This window comes from Bombus terrestris, chromosome 4 (genome assembly GCF_910591885.1).
Source record: "Bombus terrestris chromosome 4, iyBomTerr1.2, whole genome shotgun sequence".
Classification (NCBI taxonomy): domain Eukaryota; kingdom Metazoa; phylum Arthropoda; class Insecta; order Hymenoptera; family Apidae; genus Bombus; species Bombus terrestris.
The window spans coordinates 18,064,119-18,080,462 of NC_063272.1; the positions used below are offsets into that span (position 1 = coordinate 18,064,119).

At 33.9% G+C, this 16,344-nt stretch overlaps 1 protein-coding gene across 8 annotated transcripts in view; it reads right to left on the minus strand.

Moving 5' to 3' along the window:
- Positions 1–13,675, minus strand: part of LOC100642198 (glycoprotein 3-alpha-L-fucosyltransferase A) — a 32,517-nt gene extending 18,842 nt beyond the window's left edge. For 2 of the 8 annotated variants that reach the window (XM_048405266.1, XM_048405269.1), the window contains exon 1: positions 13,305–13,675. The gene's annotated coding sequence lies outside the window, so the exon portion shown is untranslated. Of the gene's footprint in view, positions 1–1,277; positions 2,042–13,304 lie in introns of those variants that run through there. The other 6 variants (XM_012307700.3, XM_020862737.2, XM_048405268.1 and 3 more) reach the window with 5 other exon arrangements.
- Positions 13,676–16,344: the final 2,669 nt, after the last annotated feature.

Genomic DNA, 16,344 nt, shown 5'->3' on the forward strand with positions numbered 1-16,344 from the left:
TGTTGTTCCTTTGCAACAAAATCAAATAGTCAAGAAACAATTAGCACTCGACACTGACACGAGACGTGTCGTTATGTATATTTATATTATGATTCCTCCTCGATTAAAATAGATGCTTAATAAGCTAATTGCTTAGCTTATAAATTATCAACAAGCTTAATAAATAATTTACTATGAAAGCGAATCAGTTTTACCATAAACGTGTAATTTATTTTTCAGTAGTATCATTTTTTAAAACCGAAGAAATTCGATAATATAGAATTAAATTTATACGACAGGTGCTAAAAGTTCTATATGTAATTAAATGGGCTCAAAGGAATGACCTAAATGATGCAAAAAGCGGAGTAGACAACCTTTGGATTGTACGGTAAGTCTTGCGATTACACTCTTCCGCTTAATTTACAGCCTTAGAGAGCAAATAGAGTGGAAGAAGGTAATAACGAAAGAAGAACGAAAATTCGATTTTATTCAAACAGCGGAGAGCATCGAGACCAACCATCTCATAACTCTTTTAACGTTTCAACATTATACAGTACAGAAATTTATTACGATCTTTTAATTTTTTCTTGATATAACGCGAATAGTAAATTTAAAGAATTATATTAACTTAAATCTATTATCTTCGATTCAATACCGGATAAAGTACTAAAGTTATTTAAAGCAAATTCATCGTAGAAAGTCATTTTCGATTTGCGTAGAGCAAAGGCATATATACATATACCTTTATATATATATATGTAATTTTCTATTTATATTATATATATATATATACACCTTTGCTTGGCAATCGACAAGAATCAATGGAAGATCGCAACGTCGAGGAGAAGTTGCAGATCGTTGTGATTTCCAAAGAGTTCAACGATTCACGATCGTTACACCACCAGTTCCTCGCTCGACTATCCTCGTGTCCATTAGCGTAAGGAAGAGCAACGTTATCCTTTGTACATAAACGTATCGATTCCTGTGTTTGCAAATAATAGCTCGTCGAGTAAGGATTTCACACGAACCAGTGAGAAGAATAATACGCGAACAGGATGGATTATGCGAAATTACGCCAAAGGATGGATTATGTCGCGTACGTGTTTAAATTTTAGACGATATAATAAAAATAGAGATTCGATACATAAGCGGTATAACGATATAAGCGTGAAATAATTTCTTTCGACATTTCTATAGATCGAGATCAATGCGTAGAAATATTATTATAATTTATAACTTATATCTATTATTTTACATCGTTTATTTCGAAAACGTTATGCATAATATAATCATCTTACTGGCGCATTTCCACTTTCTTCGCTCTTGCTCTTAGTTGCCGTTTCACAGCGTTTTCCTTCGTTTCGAGTTCTTTGTAGCAATCTCGGAGTAAAGGATCGCAGAAGTGGTCGTAACGTAAAAGAAAACTGTCTGCAACTTACGTATGTCAGCTTTCTGAAAAACACACTTGGGTAGCATGCTATGTACATTTCAAGAATTATCTCAGTACGTTAATACGGCACGTTTTATGGCACATTGCTATATGCAATTCCAGTCGAACGATCACGCGCAATCCGTATGTGCGTATTTATTTATAGAATTTTGTACGCATCGAAATGCATAAAATAACGCGATACTGCGTTTAAGTATTAAACAACAAATCACGAAATTAACTTAATAGCGAAATAATTGCAATTGTTATTTACGTATATATGCATTGCTATGTATATATAGCTGGAAATATTTACCTTCGTGATAATCGTCTACATCGAGTATGTTATTAAGAAAGTGAACCGGTTTCGGAAGAGACTAGCTCAACATTTAGGACATAGCAAACGTCCGAGCTTAAACACTAAGCACACAGTCGGTTCTAGCACGTACCGAATAATCCCCGAGTAAACGATGCGACATTTGTAGGCTACATAATAAAAAATGCATACACGAGGTGTTTCATATTAATCGCCAGCTTAAATAATCGACAACTCACCAGGTTAACCAAATTTGCATGAATTACAAAAGAAATTTAGACGAATCGATTAATTAAGAAAATAAGATAAGATCAAGGAATATAATTATTTGAAATGTTTGATATTTGCTGGTTTTTACATATGTATTTACTTTCTTTACGACATTGAAATTATATTATACAATTGGCAAATATGTAAATCATATGCAATTAGGAACATATACCGTATCAATTTACATAAATATCCAAAATTTGCTTACACGGTCGTGTAGCCATTTGCATTTCACTTTCTAAGATTTATTAGCGCTGTCTGAAATTGAAAATTAAATACAAAATGTATTATAGTAATACAATACATACTTGCCCTGAATAGTTCGAAAATTCAACTTCAAATTCTAAGATTCTAAAATTGTATTTTTCGATCACTTTGTCACAGGGGTGTAACGGTTGATTCTTCTATTTTCGGCTGACAGTCCAACGTTCCTCCAAAATTAACAGAAATAAACAGAGTTACAATTTCATTGTATCAGGTCTAAAGGTATACTGGAACACGCGCCATCATTCTGTCACGGATTGTATGCGGCGAATGCGATCGATACGTCAAGTACCTGTCAATGTCACGTTTAATTTGTATCTATCTCTACAAATTTGAGATACAACTATCGATTTTTTCATCCCTTTATCTGCAGCTTATCTGTTATTAATCTCCTTTTCATCGAATCTGCAATCGAGAAAACGTACAATCTAGCTCCAACTTGAGTGAAAATGCCCAACTGCCTGAGACATTTTCTATTAATTGAGCATGTATATATATGTGTGTGTATATATATGTATATATATATATATATAATATTCTTAAATGAATCGAATATATAGCTTTTTTATAAATTTAAAAACGAGTCAACTCTAAAAACTTTAATTTCATACAATATGGATACGGTTGAGAACATGGTTACCCGAGTTACACTATGTAATTTTAAATCGCCAGAACATTTATGACTGAATACTATTCGACGAGAATGACATCGAAAACACACGTTCGACCACAGGCCACTTGTATATCATTGATGGCCATTAGTAACACGCCACGATTATCCGTATGTTATCGCTAGTAATTGCAAGACTAACAAAACGAACCTAAAAGAAATGTGTAATATTTACTTACGGTTCTTTTCTTTTACGTACACATGTAGAACGCATTTAAATATTGATTTAAATATCTCTGTCGAAGGGAACAGAAATTCACCTTTTTCTGAATTACTTTGATATTTTTTCTTAAATCATCGCATAATTTATAAGCTTCGCAGAACGTTAAACGTAAATTGGCAACATTTCCAACAATTCAGTTCCTTGCCATCGCTTGATACGATTTTCAACGTGTGCATATACATACATATGTATATGTATATGTATAAAATTTTAATATAAATAAATATAATGCATTAGTACGCCTAATAAATTAGGTTACGTAAAAATAGCACGCAAAATTTAATATCGCAGAATACTATGAATTTATACATATTCCTTTAGCTAGTTGGCTAATTTCCGCTTAACGGGTATGTTACAAACATAAAAATGGTTACAAATGGTTTCTTTTCGATATAAAAGATCAAAAATTTGATATTATCTGTCACCGATATGCTGTATTTTTGATTTTAGATGATATTCAAACAATTTTATTTCAACGAAGTATGAATATGCATGTAATTGACTTCAAAGTGATCAAATATGTACGGTTTTTGTTTTCAATGTCTACGGAATTTCAAATATTCTTTAAAAGATGACACGTTACTACGAAGGTTAAAGAAAATCATCTTCTTCGAATAAATTGAACATTATTGAAAGTAATATCAAGTTGCTTACAGTAATCGCAAGATGAATCTCTTTTGCTCTATTAGGATCCTTTGTGCTTGAAATTTCACTTTTACGCTTGATTCTATTTACAAGATCGTATATTTACTTCCTTTTGTGGAAACGCGAAACGAACAATTCGTGTTCGCTAATGAACTATAGAGAAGTTGTCGAAAGATAGGCAGACCGTTTTAGTAAATTCGTACGATGCAACTGAATTATTTCCGTGATTTAAGATAACGAGATAGTCTTTACTTTCAAACACTTTATAAAAACATGATAGATATTTCTTAAATATTAGACGAATATGATTCGATCAACACAAACGCGATTCATAGGCTTTTGATATCTAAATGTGTTAAAATATGGCGTGTTAAACAGCATTTATTGAATTATACATTTATCAAATACATGAAATTAATGTCATGCCCATAAAGTATTCTCCAGTTCTATGATTTCATTGTGTTTAGTCATGTTAGTAGTGCTTATTGAACAAAATCGCTCTAAATGTTTAATAATAAATCAGTCAAATCATATATATATATATATATATATGTATTGCTATTGATGTACGTGTAAGTACACGACTATGCAACCAATATTCGGTAATTCATCGAAGCTGTTAGAATATACCTGTATGATATACCTGTATAATATATATATACCATGTAACATGTATAGGTGTATATACTTGCACGTCTCTGGGTAAATTTTCGTACCGCTATTGCGTAAAAATTTGTTTCCAAGAAACAATACGTTTGACATAAAAACGAAGAAACACGATCAAGTTTCACTGATACTAGTAAGAATCGACCGCAAGAACCGGACTGGACACGCTACTATCTTATCATCGAAGCTTCCAATCATATTCTAATCAACTGTCGTAACAATAAATACGGTATAAAAAGATTATAACGTGACTTATCCGCTATAAAAAAGCTACAAAAAGAAGAACCTTACAAAAAAAAGGTTAACTCTTCCGAAAGATATCGATTTTACTACCTATTGTATCGCGGACACGTGTTTATTCCGCTGACTATTCTCACTGTGGCTACTAATAACCTTGAAAGTTGCGTATCACCTTAAACTTGTAATTTAAGCTTTCACTTCGTACAGATTGTTTGCAAGCTTAATTGTATTTCTTGAATTTAAGCGTTATTTGCAAGTACTCTTTCGTTCTTTACGCTCCTTTTACAACGAGCAATTACGTGTTTGTATAGTTTTACTTAACTCGTTATTATTTTGACATCGAAAGCTTTGCCTCTAACGACATAGCCCAGTTATCACGAAAAATATCGATTATATTCTTAACGACCCTTTCGCAATTGGAGCAGGCGTCCAATTACGTACCACATCCAATGACTCGACATCATGGGCCTCGCATGCATATTATCATTCACGTTTCATGATAAATTAGCGCGATAAATATACGGAAATGTATTTGTATTGTGCTTTACGATCTCATTCGCAATTTAGCTAACGGTATTGACAGATAGACTTCTCGATAAACAAATGTTTTATCGAATACACAATTTTTATTATTTTAAAAGTTATTGTTCGATCATTTATCGCGATAAGAGCCTCCTAACGAATGCGTACGTTTCATAAAATATAGAGAGGTATAAATCGCATAATGTAAGCGCGCAGAAAACAAATGTTTACCTTACAAACCGTAGACGTATGTTCATACTTCGATTATCCGAAGTGTGAATAAAGAATAGACCAAATGTAGGTACTATGTGAATTTTATAAACGTTCAGATAACCTAAATAACGCGTCGCTTGAATATTTTCCAACTACCGCGTTCCCGGATGTAGGAACAAAGAGTTTTAACAGCGATACGTGTAACAGGAAACTAATAGATTTCACCTGTTTTGCATCGCTACGCGTCCGCGTTTCTGCGAGTTTTATTTTAACGTAGGCCCGCATATTTAATCTTGACTGTCAGTTCGCCAAAAGTATCAACATACGAGTATGTGTACTTGTTTAACTTATTGTTACATAACCATGTTAGATATCAATATGTATACAGGGTGGGATAGATAAAGCGTTGCCAACTGTTCTCTCCGAAGCCATTGCAGATATCAACGTGAAATTTTCGGATTAACGCTTTAGGCTGTAAAGTTTCTTAAGCGTATGTGTACTGTATACGGTATACTTTACGAGTTTGAAGATATCCATTTGAAATGACAATCATTTCTACCGATCCTTTTGAAGGTAATAATATCTTTGTATAAATAACTCCATTGAAAAATTCATTGAAAAGAAAGCAAACGCGACAACTCGCCAAAGACTGGATATTACAGAGTCAAATACTGAACGCAATAATAAAGACAAAGGATATTTTCACATATTTTCAAACTTCATTTGCTTCTAATATTAATTAAATCTTTGTAATATATGCCTATATACGTATGCCGTATCCGAAAAACGATGAATTATGCCATTAGATACAAACGAACACATTCGACGGAACAGCGAAACATGCTTAATTTGCAAAGTAAAAGTACATAGTGAAAATGCAAAGTATAATCGCGTCATTTTATGAAAACTGCAATTTATAAACCGCATTTTTTAGCAAAAATCACAATTTAAATAATCAAATACTATTCGCGACTCTATAAAAAATATGTTCAAACTTTTATATATATATATTGTTAATCGTGAGAACACGTGCGGTCGACTGTAACTCCTAATGTTCGAATCGCTTCGCACAGAATGTGTCAACATAGTACATAAATACATATACGTATGTGACCCCTCCAAAACCATTCACTCTTTATCCGAACTATTCTTCTTAACAACGCATAGTAATCTACGTTTATAGATTAAAGTTGGTCACCTTGTATACGTAATATCTACCGTACGACAATAAACGATCAGTAAGAAAACTCGAGCACTTTGCTAGAACCCGTTCGGCCGATATATAATACGTGCATATGTTAAAGGACAAGAGGCACAAAACAGATGAAACTTTTTACTTACGCTTGTCGATCCATTGATACATTTGACATAATTTTCACACAAACCAGCGTATTTTGAGTGCAGCTGCTTATTTCTAGTATACAATCGACGTTCTAGAAACCAGAATCTATTCCGAGTCTACCCTACAACGGGAGAGTGAAACCGCCATGCCAAATTACATAGTGAAAATAGATTACTATTGAAATATTCGGTTGTAATGCTCGATTCCGACGAATTTCATTAATCTCCCTAGTAACGAGTTACGTGCACGCGTATTATCATTGGCTTGTCAATTGCTTGTTATAGAGGTCCGTACTGTTTCTAAACTTTATTTGCTTTCACTGTATAATAATCGAAACAATCGCACGTTAGAAACCGGAACTCTGGTTTCTGATTTTTCGTGATTCGTTATTCTCTCAATATCGTTACAACTAGTAACGGGCGATTTCCATAAGATTTAATACCAGAGGTTAAAATTAGATTTTTGAAAGATACTTTTAGTCTCTAGTAAGTTTCTGTTAAGTCTGTAGTTTATTGCAAGTTATCTAACTCGTGATCTGTAACAGTTGCTATTTACGTATTGCATTAAATACACTCCGTGACAAAACTGTAAGACGTTCAAGATTTTGACGGATATTATTACATAAATAATAGTAGGATCGCTAGGATAGGATCGAACTACTTTGGTACGTTATATTTCAATCCAAATAGGGACTATTTACAATTGAAAATTTTTCAATGAAAATCAATAGGACGATGCTATGTACAGGATGTGATAAAAAGTAAGCGTAAGAATTATTAAAACTTTAACATTTCTTTCCTCCCTAAACGGTCATTTGCGATCCATGGTTCCTTTGAAACCTTTGTTCCTCGCGACGAGTACTATACGATACGATAAAAAAGAAACTTGATCTTGAATTTCAAAATGAAGGTTATATTTACACAAACTTTTCTTTACGAATCTTTATCGATTCGAAGGTGTAGGATCGCTCTTAACACTTACCTTTTTTACACTCTGTACATATAAGACAGGGAATATGATAAATGTTGACTTTAAGGGTGGCAGATCTTCGCCTTGGCGCATGTTGTCAAGGACACTCTCTTGAGCAACCCCGAGAAGGTTTTAGCCGTTGCTGGTTATTCCTTATAAAGTTAATAAGAGAAAATTGCTGTCACCGTTACAGCGAACGAACTCTGCCTACAACTGTGCGTGCGTTCGTGGCGTACGCGTGTAGTACCGGTTGCCGATCGGCCGGCGCTGCGCGTAGAATCTTAGTCGCGAAGCTCTGGCATAATGGTAACGATAGCTTTTTGCCGTTTGCGAATATCTCGACAACTAAGGCAGTCCGCTGTGTGTAGCTATAGGAAAAGCTTATTGAGAACGTCGACTTCCACGACATATTTAAAGATCATGGAAATCGGTAATGCTATCCGCTTTCTAAATATCTAATTACCTTTGCTCTTATCAACGATATGATTTTTTTTCAATCCGTATCGATCCCCCTTACTTCTACTGCTATAGATCCACCATCGTACATATACGTATATATCTGTTACTAGACCTTCTAACATAGCGGCTAGGACGACGTTACGAATCGTCGATGAACAATACCCGCGATCCACGCAACATACATGCTTAAGTACTTGTATTTAGGTAAGTACGTTACAAAAAGATAGAATTTCGTGAGATCAACTTTGTAATTGACAAAGTGTTGCCACGATTTGTATGGCATAAGTTTATTTCTCTGATATATTCGGGTTAAAGTCATACGCGCCTGCTAAATTATATGATATTATATAATACAATACATATATGTATGTATTTATTTCGCAAACATTTTTCTTGTTTCATTACACCAGGCTGAACTAAGGGAACCTTCAACATATATCGTCAATATTTAAAGTTCTCGACTAAAAAGATCAATATATACGTACATTGTCAATACGTACATTGTCAATACGATATTGTCAATATTTATCGGCAAGCCATATTTTTATCGGCAACTTTAAGGTATTGGCAATATTATGGATCGTTACAAATTTAAAATACTATCGGGATTCTAATTAAAAATACATACGAAGCGAAGCAATATCAGAGACATTACATCCTTCTTTCGGTTTATTTTACTCGGTACTTTTATACACGGTGAGAAAATATATTTTTCTATAATCTTCATCGCATTTACCGTGTTATCAACAACGATGAGATTTCACTAAGAGAGGAGAAGTTATGAAAATCTACTACAAACATTAATCACTTTTGAACTGAAATTTACTTTGTGATTCATTTTGTGATTTTGAAAAAAAAAAGAAAGAAACAAAAAAGCTATGTTATATCGTGACAATCATAGTTTTCGTACATCGAAGAATATTTGAAATGTTTGTATTTCGATTGTGATACATAATGAGAGAAAGTGAAATGGCAAATTCATAGAAATATGAGATACCTGATTGGTAGCAATATGAGACAATCTCGCGTTACTACCACATTTAAAAATTGATTACTAAATAATAAAACGAAGTTCGATCGTTCCTTCGGATGTTACGAACGAAACTGAATAAAGAAAACAAAGGTTTAAAATTATTCCGAGCAAAAAAGGCTACAAGCTATTAAAGCTGTGAAATTAAAAAAATTGATGTACTTTAAAGCAGCAAAAGTACTTAACGTGCCTTGCTTCTGAGGATGTAGCTTGCACAAAATTAGTGTAAAAAACAATTTTAGAAAATTACTTAAACGACTATCTTAAAGATGAAGTCAAAATTCTTTGGAACGTCCACTAAACATATCCAACTAACCATCTATCAACTAGCGAACGTTAGAAATAGTATCGAGCATCCTTTTCGGAATAGCATGGCTATAGGAAGAGGCTGGATAGACCGTTTTTTAACCCGTTATCGAGACAAGATGGTTTCACTGACACCAACGGACACTTCAGCTGCCAGAACACTCGGCTTCTACAGAGAAAATGTAAATGCTTTCTTTTTTATATTCTTGTTCAAGAATGTGACAAATATCGCTATACTCCCGATCGAATTCAGAATACAGGCGAGACGGGGCTTACCGCTGCACGGACAAAAGTATCAAAAGTTGTTGATCTTGAGGGGAAAAAAGGCAAATGGCCAACTCAATGGCAGGAGAACGTGATGCATCGATAACAATTACGCGTGCTGTATGAAAGCAGCAGAAAACTTTGCGCCACTTATGATCATTTTTCCGAGGAAAAATGAGAACAAATTACTTACGAAGGTGGCACTGTTTGAATCGTTCGGTGCGTATCGTCCATCTGGCTGGATTCGAACGCCACTTTTTTTTAGAGAAATCCATACTTCTCGGTGATATTACTTTTATTAAGATAAGCTGTATAATAGCCTCCCGTCGAGCGCGCGATTCGAAAGGCCGTTTACAATTAGAAATCACAGATGCGACAAGAACGTCTGACGATTACACTGTGTACGCTAATCTAGACAAGATATTGCACCGACGAAATTTTGAATGAAAATAAAAAATGCATTTAATAAAAGATTTTATATTTCGAAGTCGTATTTATTTAGAACTACATATTTTTTACGCATATTACGTATATCGATATATTTTATGCGACATGAATGAATTACGTGAATTTATATGTATTTTACAAATATGAAAATTATAATTCTAGAACCATCCGTTGTTGTATAAGTATATCGTATCCGCGTGTCATGATCCTTTATTTCGTATGCAATTACCTATATATCTGACGTTAAACTATGAGCATAAAATAATTTTCTAATTTTAATCGATCCCTTCAAATTTTGTCGAGTACTTGACTTCATCTTCATATAACGATTATCTATTTGTTTAACGTTCGGCTTCTAGTACGTAAAAACAATTTCAATAATTCGTAATCAATCGTATATTGGTGGAGTGTAAAAGTATTAAAAACTTTGTATACCTCTTAAGCTTTCTTTGGCATTCTTAAATCGATTAGTCGTTAGACCGATTAAAAATAAATTAACAAGCAACAATATATTCTAGTATAACGTAATATTTCTCATTATTTCTATATAACGCTATAACTAACATAATATACGATTTTAAACATTTACTTTCGATCGAAATGCACCAGCGCTTCAAAGTACATCGCTACTTCAAATAATGTTCTTTGTCGCTGTTTAATATCACGTTTAATCGTTAATTCGTGATTATTAGTTATAAATGAATAATTCGTTGTTTACGTTTAATAACCGTAATCGTATGTTGGATTAATTAGATTAAAATAGAGAGGAAACGATATACGTACATACATAGGTAGATACCGAAGTTCAAAAATCTGTATATCAAAGTTAAAGCTCTATCAAATTTGTGTTAGCAAAGAACTAAAAATCTTCTACTAACGCTAAACGCAAAATGAGATTATCGTCTTTCTCTTTTTTCTGCTCTTTTTTCTAGTGTACATAGATAGCCTATCGATGTAATCGATTACATTCTTTCGTTATTGACAGAACTACAAATAGCTACAAATAGCTGTGTATAGCTACTCGTATAAATATCATTCGTAAATATTTAAGGATATACTTTTTTTCACGAGAGAGATACGGTAAGGTTTAAGTAAAATAATATAAAATATAAATAAATGTATATACACATACGTATATTTACTCTATAATGCTAAAAATAGAATTTTTACATAATAATATGCTTAATGGAACGAAACAATTGACCTTGGTGGAATCGAGCTTTCTTTACGAATATGATACTAAATCCGGCTGTAATGCGGTACTGATGCTATCGGTTCTTATTATCGAAATATAGCTAAAGAGGTAGTATAGAACACCGTACCAGCATGAATCAACCTTCACGCCCACTTCCCAATTCACCCCTCTCATATGTATGTACATACGTATAACGCTTGCCATGGTAACCTCAACATTTCGTACTGAAATCATCCGACGAGTAAAAGCACAGATATAAAACTGGTATTTTACATATCGTACATATCGTACATATCGTACAATCGTTCAAAGTTGAACATTCGAAAATTACGATACGCGTTAGAGACTACGCGATATAATTTTTGTCGAAGAAAATAGGGAAACTTTGTAACATCGTGTACGTAACTCCTTTTACGTATCATAAGCGAATATAATCTTTACATATGCATTCAACTTATTATGAAGTTACTTTTTAAACGATTAAGCAATTATTTCCGTAGTGTTTTACCTCTTTGCTGTAATTCCTACTATAATTTTCAACAGTATCTATTTTTTTCAAAATCACGAATTCGGAAAACATTAAACTTATTTACATATCTACATGTACGTACTTATGTATGTATTAAGCTTTTCCCGCGTACTACTATATAATATTTCAATGAGTGTAAAATATTCACTAAAAAATTGCTACTTCCATCATAGTCGTTACAACTATACCCGTTATAACTTTGTGTAACAGTTAATCACCTAAGCTTGTGTTTCGATATTTAAAATTTCCTTGTCTTAAACAACTTCCCTTAAATTGTTAAAATCTTGCACTCAAAATCTTCGATCATGAACAATTTAAGAGTGTATCGTAAACTAACTTACGTCTATCGCGACTATACGCTGTTTGTATTTAATAAATATAAATATACATATAATTTATATATTATTGTATTTTCTTGGAATTTTCTTGAAACTTTCTCGATGTAAATTTAAATTTTTAATTAACGATTCGATTCGTTATTTTTATAGTAATAGACTTTTCAACGATCGTAGCATGTTGTTACAAATTAGAAAAACCGATACGTTTGTAAAACGCAAATACAAAACAAAAGTTTAAACAATCGAATACTTGACACGATGTTTGAATGTATACGTATACTTGACATTAATACAGTAGCTAATTATAAAGCATCAGGTACATCGCATTATTTTGTTAAAATGTATCGTATTAAAATTAATATAAAAGCAATCCGGTACGGTAGTTGTCTACTTCGAAATCCATACCAATGTTATCGTTATATAAAAATTGAATTATTTGCAATTAAGCGACAGGTACAGATAGATATCGGATAGTAGCTTTTAATCTCAAAGTTTACATGCGAAAGATAACGATAACGTTAATTGCAATATTTCGAGGAAAGCATCCTGTTGTACATAAATATATTTATTACTAAACGATCTTTGTATAACTGAGGAACCAATTAAAAAAGTTCATTTAGAAAAACGGCGGAAACGGGTAAGCGTAAGAAGAACCGCACCCGAAAATCCGACATCGATAGGAATTTTACAACGAATCGTAAAAATGCTTGATAGTTAGTTTAGAAGTTGGCAGTATATAAGATCTTCATAGAGAAAACAGATTTTGACAGATAGATACTGTTGCAAGTTATTTTCAAAAATGAACAGCTGGTAACTCGCGCTTACGGAAAAAGCGATTATTATAGCGGTCAGAACGTATAGCGATAAAATATATGAACCGATTGCTAAATATCATGCGAACGTTAACAGTTTCGCCGTTTCATGGCACCATGCGATACCGAGAGTATAACGAATAGACAGGGAACGAACGTAAGGAAAAAAGACTTACCGTTCAAAAGATGCATCGGAGGACAGGACCACGTGTTTAACCGTGAAATACGAGTAGCAGTGCACCACGAAGATGCACCTCGATGATGCACTCACCCTTAGTCACATGTCCAAATGCTTCGCGTCGGGCACCACCTATGCGCGAGATTATTCATTCCCGATCGGGCAATTCACGGTGTAGACGGTTGGCCTAGCCCGTCGCTTCTGTCCTCTTGCTGTATCCTCCTCCTACCTACTCCTACTCCTACTCCTACTCTACCTCTTTTTCCTGCTCTTTTTCCTCCTCGTCCTCCTATTCCACCACCTCTGGGTGTGCGCAGTTCCTTTTCGCTTCCGTAGACGTTGCGCGTTCAACACGCGCCATCCCCTTTACTCCATCCTCGCAACCCCCGAGCTTTGTGTCGGTATTACACGTACCAAGTTATGTAGCAAGGGGAAAATCTATAAGAGCCGCGACTGCGCCCTCGCTATGCTGCTCCACGCAATTTCCCCGCTTAAGCCTCCTTCAGCATCGCGAACTTAATCACACAGCTACTAGCATCCTGCTGTTCGAAATGATCGAAATGATCGAAATCAATCCACGATACTAACCAAACATTCGACTAATATTTGGAAAATGGATAAACCAGATATATGTACTTACATCGTAAGTATTCTGACCGAATGATCCTTTATGCGTTGCCTCTGTTAAAAACTAACAGATTTTCAGAATAATCATACAATAACGAAGAAAAAATGAAATAACGCGATGAAAGGAAATCGTCGACTGTAAAGAACACGCGAAAGTTTACACGTCGTAGCCCACAAAAAAATACCGCGACAATCCACTGTTAAGGAGTTTTCCGCACATTGTCAATTATCATTTACAAGATAGTTACATATGCATTTATGTATCTCGTACGTATGTATCTCAATATTTATTTTTAAGCACTGCACAATTACAATGCAAACGAAATTGAAGATTTAATAGTTGTTTCCCACAAGTTTCTAGTCCAATTTAGAGCAGAAAAATTCGAATTTAAAGCGAAACCGCGATTTTCTGTTTTACATTATATGTCAAATTACTATGTCATATTACTATTAAAATTACTATACAAAACTTCGAAATTAAAATAAAATTTGGTCCACTTAATGCGTAGAAGATAAGATATTTTATATTCCGCATTCTTTTTTATATTCATCCACGATCTTTTTCAAATTGGAATTAGTAGTAAAGTATTAAAAAGTATAAAGCAAGTATGTAGAGAAATATTATTGCTCATTCTGCTTTTCTAATAACATTATTTATGTACATATTACGAATTTAGAAATAAAATTCATTTCATTTATAAAGATCTATTTACATCGATATCTATGCTTTTATATATGTACATATATTTCGATATTAAATATTTTCCTTCGCGTATGCTTTCACGCGATGTGTAGGAACCACGATCGTATAAACAGATGATACAGTGTACGATCGTAGAAACGCTGCAGAAAACCGTTCGAAAATTGAATCCTGTCTAGTCAAAGATCAACATAGAAGGTCAACAAAATCCACGTTCTTACGACTCAGACAGGGATGAGTCGAATATCCCTATCTCTATCTGAGACATTCATAACGTGTCACTTGTGCGCAAAACGAGAGTTTTCTTGTCTTCCGTGTTGTTTCTTCTCGACTCAATCTTAGGACAGCTTTCTCTAGGCTTTGTTATATGAGCGTGGAAATCTGTTTGTAGGACCGTGATCTTGACTCTAAACTCTGGATACTCCTATACCGAAAGTATTAACGGAACCGTCCGTTTTTCGAGTCGAGAAAAATCAAGATGGAGAACGAGGAAAGGTCTCGTTCTACGCATGCGTGACACCTATATTATACATATTCATTATACATAGATACTATTAGAGGAAATGAGAGTGCTCGCGCTTATGAACCTAGTTGTTCCTGGAATAGTGCTGCACCATACGACCAAGTGCTGAGTTTAATTGACATTAGCATATACAAGAACCCATAAAATTAGGGATTTACCTTGTTTGGTTACATACTACCATGGACAAGAATCTATTGAGTTCCACGTCACAAAAAAACCTATTTAATTGTACGATTCTACGTAAAAGTTCATATCTACTGTTCTATCCGAGATATACAAGTATAAGAATAACAAAATCGCGCAATGATCAAACTAATTGTAACTTGCCTAAGAAAAAGAAATTAATTGTTAACTATATTTTTGAACGATGACACATACATATCAGTATGAAGCAAATTACTATAGAAGAGGGCATCTAATGGTTTTTCATCTTCTGAATTATCCAGAGAATGGAAAGTCATTTACGTTACCACTTTGTCACTGTTTTCGACTTCTGTATCTATAGCAGTATTAGTTGTGATTTGTTTGTAGCCGATATGCCCATCGTAACATACCGCCCCATCGTCATATTGGGCTAATCGCGGTCTTTGCAATTAACGTTGAGAGTTATTAATTACAATTTGAACCAAAATTGCGAGTCTAAATTTCACGTTATCAATTAGAATTGCGAAAAAGTACCGACTTCAGTTTGCTTTAGCGTTACGCTGAAAAGACGATCGCGTTTGTTATATGATTGTGAATTATAAGATGTGATTTTTCTTAGTATTTTCTATCGTGAATAATTATTAGAATTTGTCGAAGAGTAGAGTTTGAATTTGTCGCGTCCGATTTTATTCAAAGGTAAATTAAAATGACGTTAATTTTGAATTAATTTCGTAGCGTTGGAATTCGTGACTGTCGTGCATAATTAAAATAGTTTTTATTTTTCATCTATAGATAGTGACTTTAAATTAAATTCGAACTTAAATACCATAGGTTCTTGTATATATTAAGTTCCAACCGAATAGGGTAGATCCCTAATTTTATAGGTTCTTGTACGTGCCAATGCCAATTAAACTCACCACTTGACCGCATGGTGCAGCACCTGTACCGTGAAACAACTAAAACTACGCGCATGAGCACTCTCATTTCTTATTTGATGCTATCTGTTATCACAAATGACTCAGACAGAGACAGAGACGCTTTACT